This window comes from Phaseolus vulgaris, chromosome 1 (genome assembly GCF_051622355.1).
Source record: "Phaseolus vulgaris cultivar YP4 chromosome 1, ASM5162235v1, whole genome shotgun sequence".
Lineage (NCBI taxonomy): Eukaryota > Viridiplantae > Streptophyta > Magnoliopsida > Fabales > Fabaceae > Phaseolus > Phaseolus vulgaris.
This window is the reverse complement of record NC_143498.1, coordinates 9,104,620-9,113,783: the sequence shown is the minus strand read 5'-3', so window position 1 is coordinate 9,113,783 and position 9,164 is coordinate 9,104,620. Positions and strand designations below refer to the sequence as shown.

The following is a 9,164-nucleotide window of genomic DNA, read 5'->3' as shown; positions in this document are numbered from 1 at the left end:
ACCTATGTGAGTGAACTTTCACCTTGTATTCATCGAAAGATGTAACCCCTCCGTAGAGTGAGTGTTGATCAAGAGTGATCAAGTGCTTTATAGAATCCAAATCCAAAGTGTTTGATGAAAGGCTGGTGTTGCTGATATGTTTAGGAGGGATTTTGGTAGAATAGAATGTGATCCACACCTTTGTTGAATCTAAAATTGATGTAATTTAAAACCTTTTTGAAATCAAGTGTTTTTCCAACTAAGTGAAAAACAACTTGTTGTTTTGTCAAATCAACCGGTTGTTTTCCTCTTAGGAGTTTTGAAAAGGTTGAAAATTGTTTTAGTTTGGTGACTCAACTCTCAAACCAAACAATTGGTTGTTTCGTGGTTTTAACTAATTGTTTCTTTGAAAATCCTAACATAATTCTATTTTGGTTGTTGAATGTGCTTTAAATTTTTTTCAACTGAATACGCTCATTTATTAATTGCTTTGACCAATCTTTAGAAAATATAAATGGTTTGTTTATGTTTTCAAACAAGCAAGTGAAACAAATTTGAGTTTTTCAGTGGTGACAAAGTTGATTCTAAGTTTTGAACATTCACATCAAACTTTGGGTTTTCAAAGAGAGTGGAATAGGATTGCAATTGTATTGATTTCAGTTTGTACTGTGTGTTAGAATGTATGGCTTTAAACTGGAGGGGGAGTGAATGGTTTAAAGGGGGTTTTCGAAAACTTTTTAAGATAGAATGAAATTCTTTACAAGAAACCAGATTTAGGAATTCAGTTTGCCAAGAACAAAGCTCAAAACAGAAAAACAATCGGTTGTTTCGCAGAAACAATCGGTTGTTTATACCAATAAAAATAACAGCAACTGAAATTAAAGAGTTTAAGGAAGAGAGAAATGCACAAACATTTTATACTGGTTCACTCTTAACCCAAGAGCTACATCCAATTTCCTAGAAACCACTGGGGAATCCACTAGGTAATCAAATCCAGATTACATACACACACCACTAAAGAAGTGACCTTGATCCCCTCAAGACACACACTTCCTTTGGTTCAGCACATACACCACCAAGAATGTTGATCTTGACAACCTCAAGAGCACACAACCCTTCTTGGCTTTACAACACCAGAATGTACACAAATCACAGAACGAATTACACTGTTACAGAATCAACTGAAATCAATATAGAGTAATCTTATTCCACTTCTCTCTTGAATAACCAAAGCTCAAAGTGAAAACACACTACGCCATTTTTCACTTTAGGCAACACTAACATGTCAACAGGTAAAAAAGTGTTGCTTAAAGGTGGTTTAGACAACGTTTTTTTATTGTTGGTTACTTAGTAAAGTTTATTTGTCTTTGGCTAAAAATATTTAGAAAAAACGTTGTCTATTTATTTAAAGCAACATTTTATAAAATGCAGACTTGGTTATTATAATGTGAGTACTTTAGACAACGTTTTTAAAACTGTGGGTATTTTATATAACATTTTAGACAACGTTTTTAAAACTGTGAATATTTTATATAATATTTTAGACAACGTTTTTAAAACTGTGAGTATTTTTTATAATATTTTAAGCGACGTTTTTGAAAGTGTGGGTATTTTATATAACACTTAGACAATGTTTTAAAAAATAGCAGGTATTTCAAATAATATTTTAGACAATATTTTGTAAGTGATTCTCTTAACATTCACTGTAAAAAAAATCTGATTTAATAACCTCGAAGAAGACATCGGGTTTTCTAAAACCCTTGAAAATATTGATTGTTATTTAAAAATTCAGATTTCTCTTACTTTTTGCATTTTGTATACACTGAAGGTTTGGAGGCATGGTTTGAGAGAGACAATATCCTTTTAAAAAAAAACAGAGGCATAATGGTACATCTTGAAAACACAGTGCATCCGATTCAGAATTCAAAAGAACTCTTCTCATCTTCGTCTCTCATAATTCAGATTTTTTTGAATAATTTTTGGCACACAGAGTTTTCTCTATTCTTGTATTAGGGCTTCCAATTTGTAATTCTGTTTACTCTGTTTGATTTCTCAGAATTAGTTTCTTCCTCCATTTCTTATGCCCTACTTCTTTTCCTACCTCTTAGTGGGTCGTTTTCCTCCGGTGGTGCGTTTGGTGGTGGTTTTCTTTCAGCGGTGCGTTTCACGGGTTGTTCGAACATTCTCACCGGTTCGTCTCTCATTTCGCTCTTCTTTAGTTTTGATGAGGATTATTTGACTAATTAAGTTATTGATATGGATTATTTGAATGTTGAGTTATCCTGATTTGTCCCAATCCCACATTTTTGTTTAACCATAAGATAGATTCAAGGAAACTTGAACATGTTAGAGTATTCGAATCAGGTTTTCAACGGTTCAATTTCGACTCGAATTACAATAATAACTCTGTTGAGTGAATCTTCATGGGTTCCAAATCCAATAATATAATCTCTTATAACAGACTACTTTGTTGGGAATACCCTATTGGCCTTTTACGGGAATTGTAGGCTTCTTGACGATGCAATGAAGGTATTTGATGAAATGGCGGATAGGGATAAGGTGTCGTGGAATACTATTATTGGCTTGTGTTCTCTTTATGGATTTTACACGGAGGCGCTCAGGTTTTTTAAGGAGATGGTTGTGGTCGTGCCGCGGATTCAACTGGACCTAGTTACCATTGTAAGTGTGCTGCCAGTGTGTGCGGAAATTGAGGTTGAGGTGATGGCGAGAAACGTGCACTGTTATGCATTGAAGGTTGGATTGTTGGGCAATGTGAAGGTTGGAAATGCGTTGGTTGACGTGTATGAGAAGTGTGGGAGTGAGAAGGCTTCCAAGAAAGTTTTTGATGAAATTGATGAGAGAAATGTGGTTTCCTGGAATGCTACCTGTATTAGGAGAATTAGGACTTTTCAAGTTGGGAATGGAAGTTCATGGGTTTAGTTTAAGGATGTGCAAATCTAGCTTCAGTAAGACAAGGCAAAGAGGTCCATGGTCTGCTGGTGAGAAAACTTTTTCACACTCATCTTTTTGCAGCGAATTCGCTCTTGGATTTGTATACCAGGTGTGGACGAATAGATCTCGCTACAAAGTTCTTTGACACTATTCAAAAGGACGTGGCCTTTTGGAATACTATGATTTTGGGGTATGGTATGGGGGGTGAGTTGGACACTACAATGAACCTTTTTGAATATAACGAAATGTTTACCTTCACTTTAAGTCTTTTAGTCTTTTGTATGTTACCTAAACCATATCCTACATTTTTTCTTCTTGTTATTATTATTATTGTTATTCCTCACTGATGATAAATCTTAGTTTATAAACTATAATTATAAACTACAACACCTTCTAGGATTTTTTTTATTTTATTTGGTGAATCTCATCTTGCAAGTGCTGAATTTGATAGATGATGTAAGGGGAAAGGTAGCGGTTATGGTAGATGACATGATTGAGACTGCTGGTAAGTCAGTAAAACTCTTTATATGCTAGTGCAAATAATGATAGTTTGTCCTTCTTTTAAAGTTGTAGTACTCAAATTAAGAAATGTAGTGGATATTCTTGTTTATATTAATATTATTTTCAGATTCCTAATATGCTCTTTATATCTTTGTGCTAAAATCTAAGATTGCCTGTATTATTTTTCTCTTTTATTAAAGAAATCGATAAAGACAAGGAAGGATTTACTATTATTTTGAATCTTTTGTAATTAATGCTATTTTAAACATTTTGAAGGATAGACATATGAATAGAACTTTTCTCCCAAAAGGATAGGAATGGATATACATGTTAGTTTAATGTGATAATAGCAATGAAAAATAATGTCATACTTGTTAATTACTTTGTCTTATTGATTGCAGGTTCACTTATTATCTAATTATCATTAGGTCTATCATGACAGAAGAGAAATATTCTCTTGGTTCATTTGCGTCCACCCATATTCCTTTTTTGATCAGGTATAGATGCATAATTTTCATTAAAATGTTGATTGGATACTTTTCTATTAATCTTATTTTATTTAAAACTTAATACTATTTTAATAAGTTTGTACATTTTTTTTTAATTCTTTCAGGTTGGACCTGAAGATAATACAAAACAAGAAATTGATTATGATCAATCGAAGAACTGTACAAATTTCAAGAGATTTTTTTGTTATTTTTTCTGTTAATTTCTAACTCTAATTAGTTGTAATGATTCCAACATCTACTATTTTAATATATATTGGAGTATGTAATTTCTACATTTGAAATATTAATATTTATATATATTGTTCTTAGATAGAAATGTCACATTTTAAAGTTTTGTTACGAAATATAAATGTATAACATAGTTTACAAATATTATTGGATTTGAATAAATGAATAACCAAAATGTATAATTATAAATACGGTCTAAATGTGCAATTATGTTATAAACTAGTTTAAAAATATTGTATAATGTGTAATTTTATAAATTAGATGTATGTCAATTTAAAATTATAAAATATTGTCAAATGTATTTCATAATTGTCACATTAAAAAATTGTTGTCTAATAGTATTGACAAACATGTAAATAAGTGTTGTCTAAAAAACCAGATAACATGTAAATAAGTGTTGCCTAAACATTATTCTACCAATATGCAACATTGAAAATGCGTTGCCTAAAAGATAGACAACATGCAAATAAATGTTGTCTAAAAAGATAAACAACATGTAAATAAACGTTGCTTTTACCAATGACAACATTTAATAAAACGTTGCCTAAAATAATAGGCAACATTGAAAATGCGTTGCCTAAACACTTTGAGAAAAAACGTTGCCTAAAAGTTTTCCCAAAAAACGTTGCCTATTCTACCAATATAAGACAACGGCTGCAAAAAAGCGTTGTCTAAACCTAAGCCCACGGCTGCATATTCCACGCCTAAAAAAGTGTTGCCAAACTGTTGCCTAAAGTTAAGGCAACGCTTTTCTTACTTTAGGCAACACTTTTTAGATGTTGTCTAAGGTCAAAAATGGTGTAGTGACAAATGCTTCAAAAACTCTTTGAAAAACTCAAATATGTTTTTCTTTCTTGTTCTTTGTTATAAAACATTAACAAACTATTTATAGTATTCAAATCTTGGTCAAAGCATTTAAAGCATGAGTGTATTCAGTTATGAAATCAATTAAAGCTCTTTTAACAAACAAAACCGTTTTTGTTAGGATTCAAAACAAACAATCGGTTGAAATAGCGAATCAATCGGTTGTTTTGATTTGATAGCAAGTCAACCATCCAAAACAGTTTTCAAACTTTTTCAAAAACACCTAAGTATAAAACAATCGGTTGTTTCGACAAAACAACAAGTTGTTTTTCACTTAGTTTGAAAAACACTTTAAACTTAAAAGATTTGAAAACACTTAAGCTTTAGATTCAACAAAGAGTGGATTACAAATATAATATACCCCAAATCCTATTCTAAAGCACCTCAGTAACATCAAGCACCTCCAGCCTTCCATCAAACGCTTAGGATTTGGATTCTTCAAAGCTTGATTTCTCTTAACACACTTGATTCAACACTGTGAACAAGTGTAATCTCTTCTCAACCAACTGTATTTTTGGTGTTGTGTAGCCAAGGAGTGTTGTGTGTTCTTGAGGTGGTCAAGATCAATACTCTTGGTGTGTTTTGCCAAAGGGAGTGTGTTTTCTGAAGGGTTCAAGGTCACTACTTTGGTGGTTTGTGTGTTGTAATCAAGTTTGATTGCTTAGTGGATTACCCAATGGGTTTCTGGGTTGTGGATGTAGCTCTTGGCTTAAGAGCGAACCAATATAAATTGTTGGTGTATCTCTCTCTTACTCTGAACTCATTTAATTCTATTTTTAAGCTTTTCTAGTATAAACAACCGATTGTTTTTCTGTTGATTTGTTGTTTAATTGCTTATATTCTTGGCTAACTTGATTCTTGTTATGGATTCACACAAAGAATTTTATTAAGCATTAAAATTTTTTCAAAAACCCCTCTTAAACAATTCACCTCCCTTCTCGTTTAAGGCCATATATTCTAACAGTCTGCACTATCAAATGAATCCATATAAAAAATTATAAAGTAAATTTGTATAGACTAACCATCCATTCTTGTAATTCTAGGGTATTATAGAATTCTTGAATGCTCTTAGAATATTCTATAATCTCTAAAATTTGCATCTTTATTTCTTCTTCAAATCTTTTATCTTGCTTCATGTAAATCTCCCTAGAAATTTCTTCCTTAATTTTTCTTGTTCTTTTCTTGCCATGCTTTTTATTTGTATTCTTAATTCGTCTTGTACTTCCTTTTCTACTTAATTAGATTCCTCTTCAATCATATTCATAGTACTATGGGTACACCACTTACTTCATTTATAGACAATTAACCAATGATTTCATCATATACAAGCTTTCAAGTTTCATCCATAATCTCTTTGTGATCTTATCCTTCAAGACTTACCTCAAGACCTTGTCACCAAGGCAATGAACAATCACATTGTGAGCCTTTTTTATACAAACCACCTTGACAAGCAGATGACTAAGAAAACAACATACACTTCAAAATTAGGCAAGTCATCTCAGTATACAAGATCAGGCCCCACCAAACAACAGAAAAACCTCAACAGAAGAAGAATTAGACATAGGCCAAAGCATCAGATATTCTTTCTTCTGGTCTTTTTACAAGACAAGTTTATGTAAATAATTTTGGCTCTTTTTGGGGTCCAAATAGAAGAATAAGCTAGAGTAGGGTGTGCTTAGTAATTTGGGCTTGTGTGCCAAGACCACCTTTCATGGCATGTGTACATAGGTTTAGAGTTTCTTTGACCTACCTTTTAGAAGGTTTCTCATAAATGACGCCTCTACCCCTCTCACTCTTGCTCCCCAAGTCACTCTCTCCTATATAAAGGGTGTCTTGTCTCATGTATTTTTACACTTGAATTTGAATATATAACAGAAACTCTGCTTGAGTGATTAGTGAACTTTGTCTCCTAAATTTTTTTTGGGTCTTATCTTGGGTGTAATGCACCTCAAGTAGCAACTCCTCACCACTCATCTTGAAGTCTTCTACCACTCCAAGTGGCGTACCCACCCCCATCATCCATAAGTTTTTCTTACTCTTTCTCTTTTCCTTCTTCATTTGTGTCATTATTCTTTTCCATTTCATGTTCTTTAATGTTCTTCTCCATTCGGTCATCATCATCACCATATAATTGTGTTTTCTCTTTTGCTTTCTAGAAGAGAACTTTCACACTTACTTAACCACTTGGTTAAGTTCGTGTTTAGTGACAATCTTCTTTGAGTTTATCACCATAATTGCTAATTCAAAAAATCTTAAACAAAGTGCAACCTCTAAAATGTGCAATCCTAAAATTAATTCACATCACTTTTTCAATGAGGCCGTATTGAACCAAATAAGCATGAATCTTCAATTGCCACAATATGAAATCATCAAACCAGTGAATTTCTCAACTTCATATTTTGCAAAAGTCACGATGAATTAAGTCCACATTCACCGTACTTGTTTGTTATGAAAATAAACTAAACAAATTCACTACAAAACTATTTACCAATACAAATTGAAATATGATAACAAAGAAAGAATCCATAAATGATTGATATAAGGTAAACAAAGGAAGAAACAAGAAAAGAATTAATGTGCAGATGTAACATGGTCCAATTGAATTGTTAACAATTTTCAATTTACATCCATGACAAAATTCACTATGAAACAGAGATTGCAACTTGAAGTTTTTCTCTTAGTGGCCTCTCGTTCAACTCACTTAAGTTAAACTTAAAACTCTCATTTAGTTACAATTATTGATATAGGTTCCTATATATAGTACATAATAACCATAACTAACTTCCGTGAAACATGCTTGAACATGCGGAGAAGACATGTGAGCAATACTTCCCTCTTTTAAGTTGAAACGTCACCAAACCAATTCCACCAAATGCATTAGTCTTAGTAGATGCTAAAACAATAAACGCTCTACTAAGATTATCCACCAGAGCTCCATGATGGCATTCTCATGGAGCTCTTCTTGGATGTTGTGAAAATGGTGCGGAAGCTATGGATTGAAATGGACAAGATCCTCCTAGGTGCATGAAGTGTATGGAAAAAGGGAGGTTCGGCCAACCCTTGGATAGATGGTGAAGATGAAGATTAGGTCCTAGAAACTAGGCAAAAGCAATGTATGGCACAATGTAAGCAGCATAACATTACTCTCATTAATCTTGAAAATACAAGTGATGAGCTTCTCCTTTTATAGGCTAAGGAGGCCGTAAATCCTAAGCTAAGAGAAGATGAAATGCTACCTAAATGAAATGGAAATTACTCCACATGGAGCACATGGGCACATGGCCGGCCATGTGAGGCAATGTTCTAGAATGTGCACAAAATCTAGGGTAAATCACATGTAAGACAAGTTTATGCTTTCTAACACTACATTAACTACTAAGCCACCCCTAATGGGCCTCCATGTAGTATGTATAAGTTCTTCTCCCTCCCATCCGTTGCTTGACCCAATTGTGCGTGAAGATGCTTGGCCATGGACCTAGTGATAGGTCCTAGACGGTCTAGGCTTCCTCCTAGACGCTCCTTTTGTAGTCGCCCCTCATCTTGTGCTAGACGCTCTCCTTTTAAGTCTAGACACTCCCCACATGGTTCTAGACGGTCTAGACTTGGATCTTGGCTTTCATATTGTGGTGAGCTTGGCCCTCCTCCATCATCCCCTCCCCCTTGGAAAGGATTTGTCCTCAAATCCGGCTCGTCCTCATCGTCATTGGTACCTACAAATGGAGAAAGATCAATCACATTAAAAGTATCATGTACTCCATATTCAAGAGGTAGGTCCAATTTGTATGCATTGTTATTGACTCTCTGGAGGATTTGAAAGGGTCCATCACCTCGGGGACTTAGTTTGGACTTCCTTTGAGTTGGAAATCGATCTTTGCGAAGGTGAAGCCAAACTAAGTCTCCTTCCTCAAAAATTATTTCTTTCTTCCTTTTATTGTTATATTTTGTGTACTTCTCATTTTGTTGTTGTATTTGGAGTTTAATCTTCTCATGCATTTTCTTCACAAAGTTGGCTTTGATTACTCCTTCCTTATGCACAAATTCTTGTGGATTAGGAAGAGGTAACAAATCCATAGGTGTGAGAGGATTAAATCCATATACTACTTCAAAAGGAGAAGCATTAGTAGTCTTGTG

At 33.7% G+C, this 9,164-nt stretch overlaps 1 long non-coding RNA gene across 3 annotated transcripts; it reads left to right on the top strand.

The window, feature by feature from the left end:
- The first annotated feature begins 1,782 nt into the window (after nucleotides 1-1,782).
- On the top strand, nucleotides 1,783-3,925 carry LOC137813453 (uncharacterized). 3 transcript variants are annotated; one of them, XR_016517273.1, is made up of 4 exons: nucleotides 1,783-1,866; nucleotides 2,088-2,170; nucleotides 3,383-3,436; nucleotides 3,834-3,925. It is a non-coding gene; the product is annotated as an uncharacterized LOC137813453 (long non-coding RNA). The 3 variants fall into 3 exon arrangements; XR_016517271.1 differs by lacking the exon at nucleotides 1,783-1,866 and adding an exon at nucleotides 1,878-2,004; XR_011081430.2 differs by lacking the exon at nucleotides 1,783-1,866 and having other exon boundaries at nucleotides 1,878-2,170.
- Nucleotides 3,926-9,164: the final 5,239 nt, after the last annotated feature.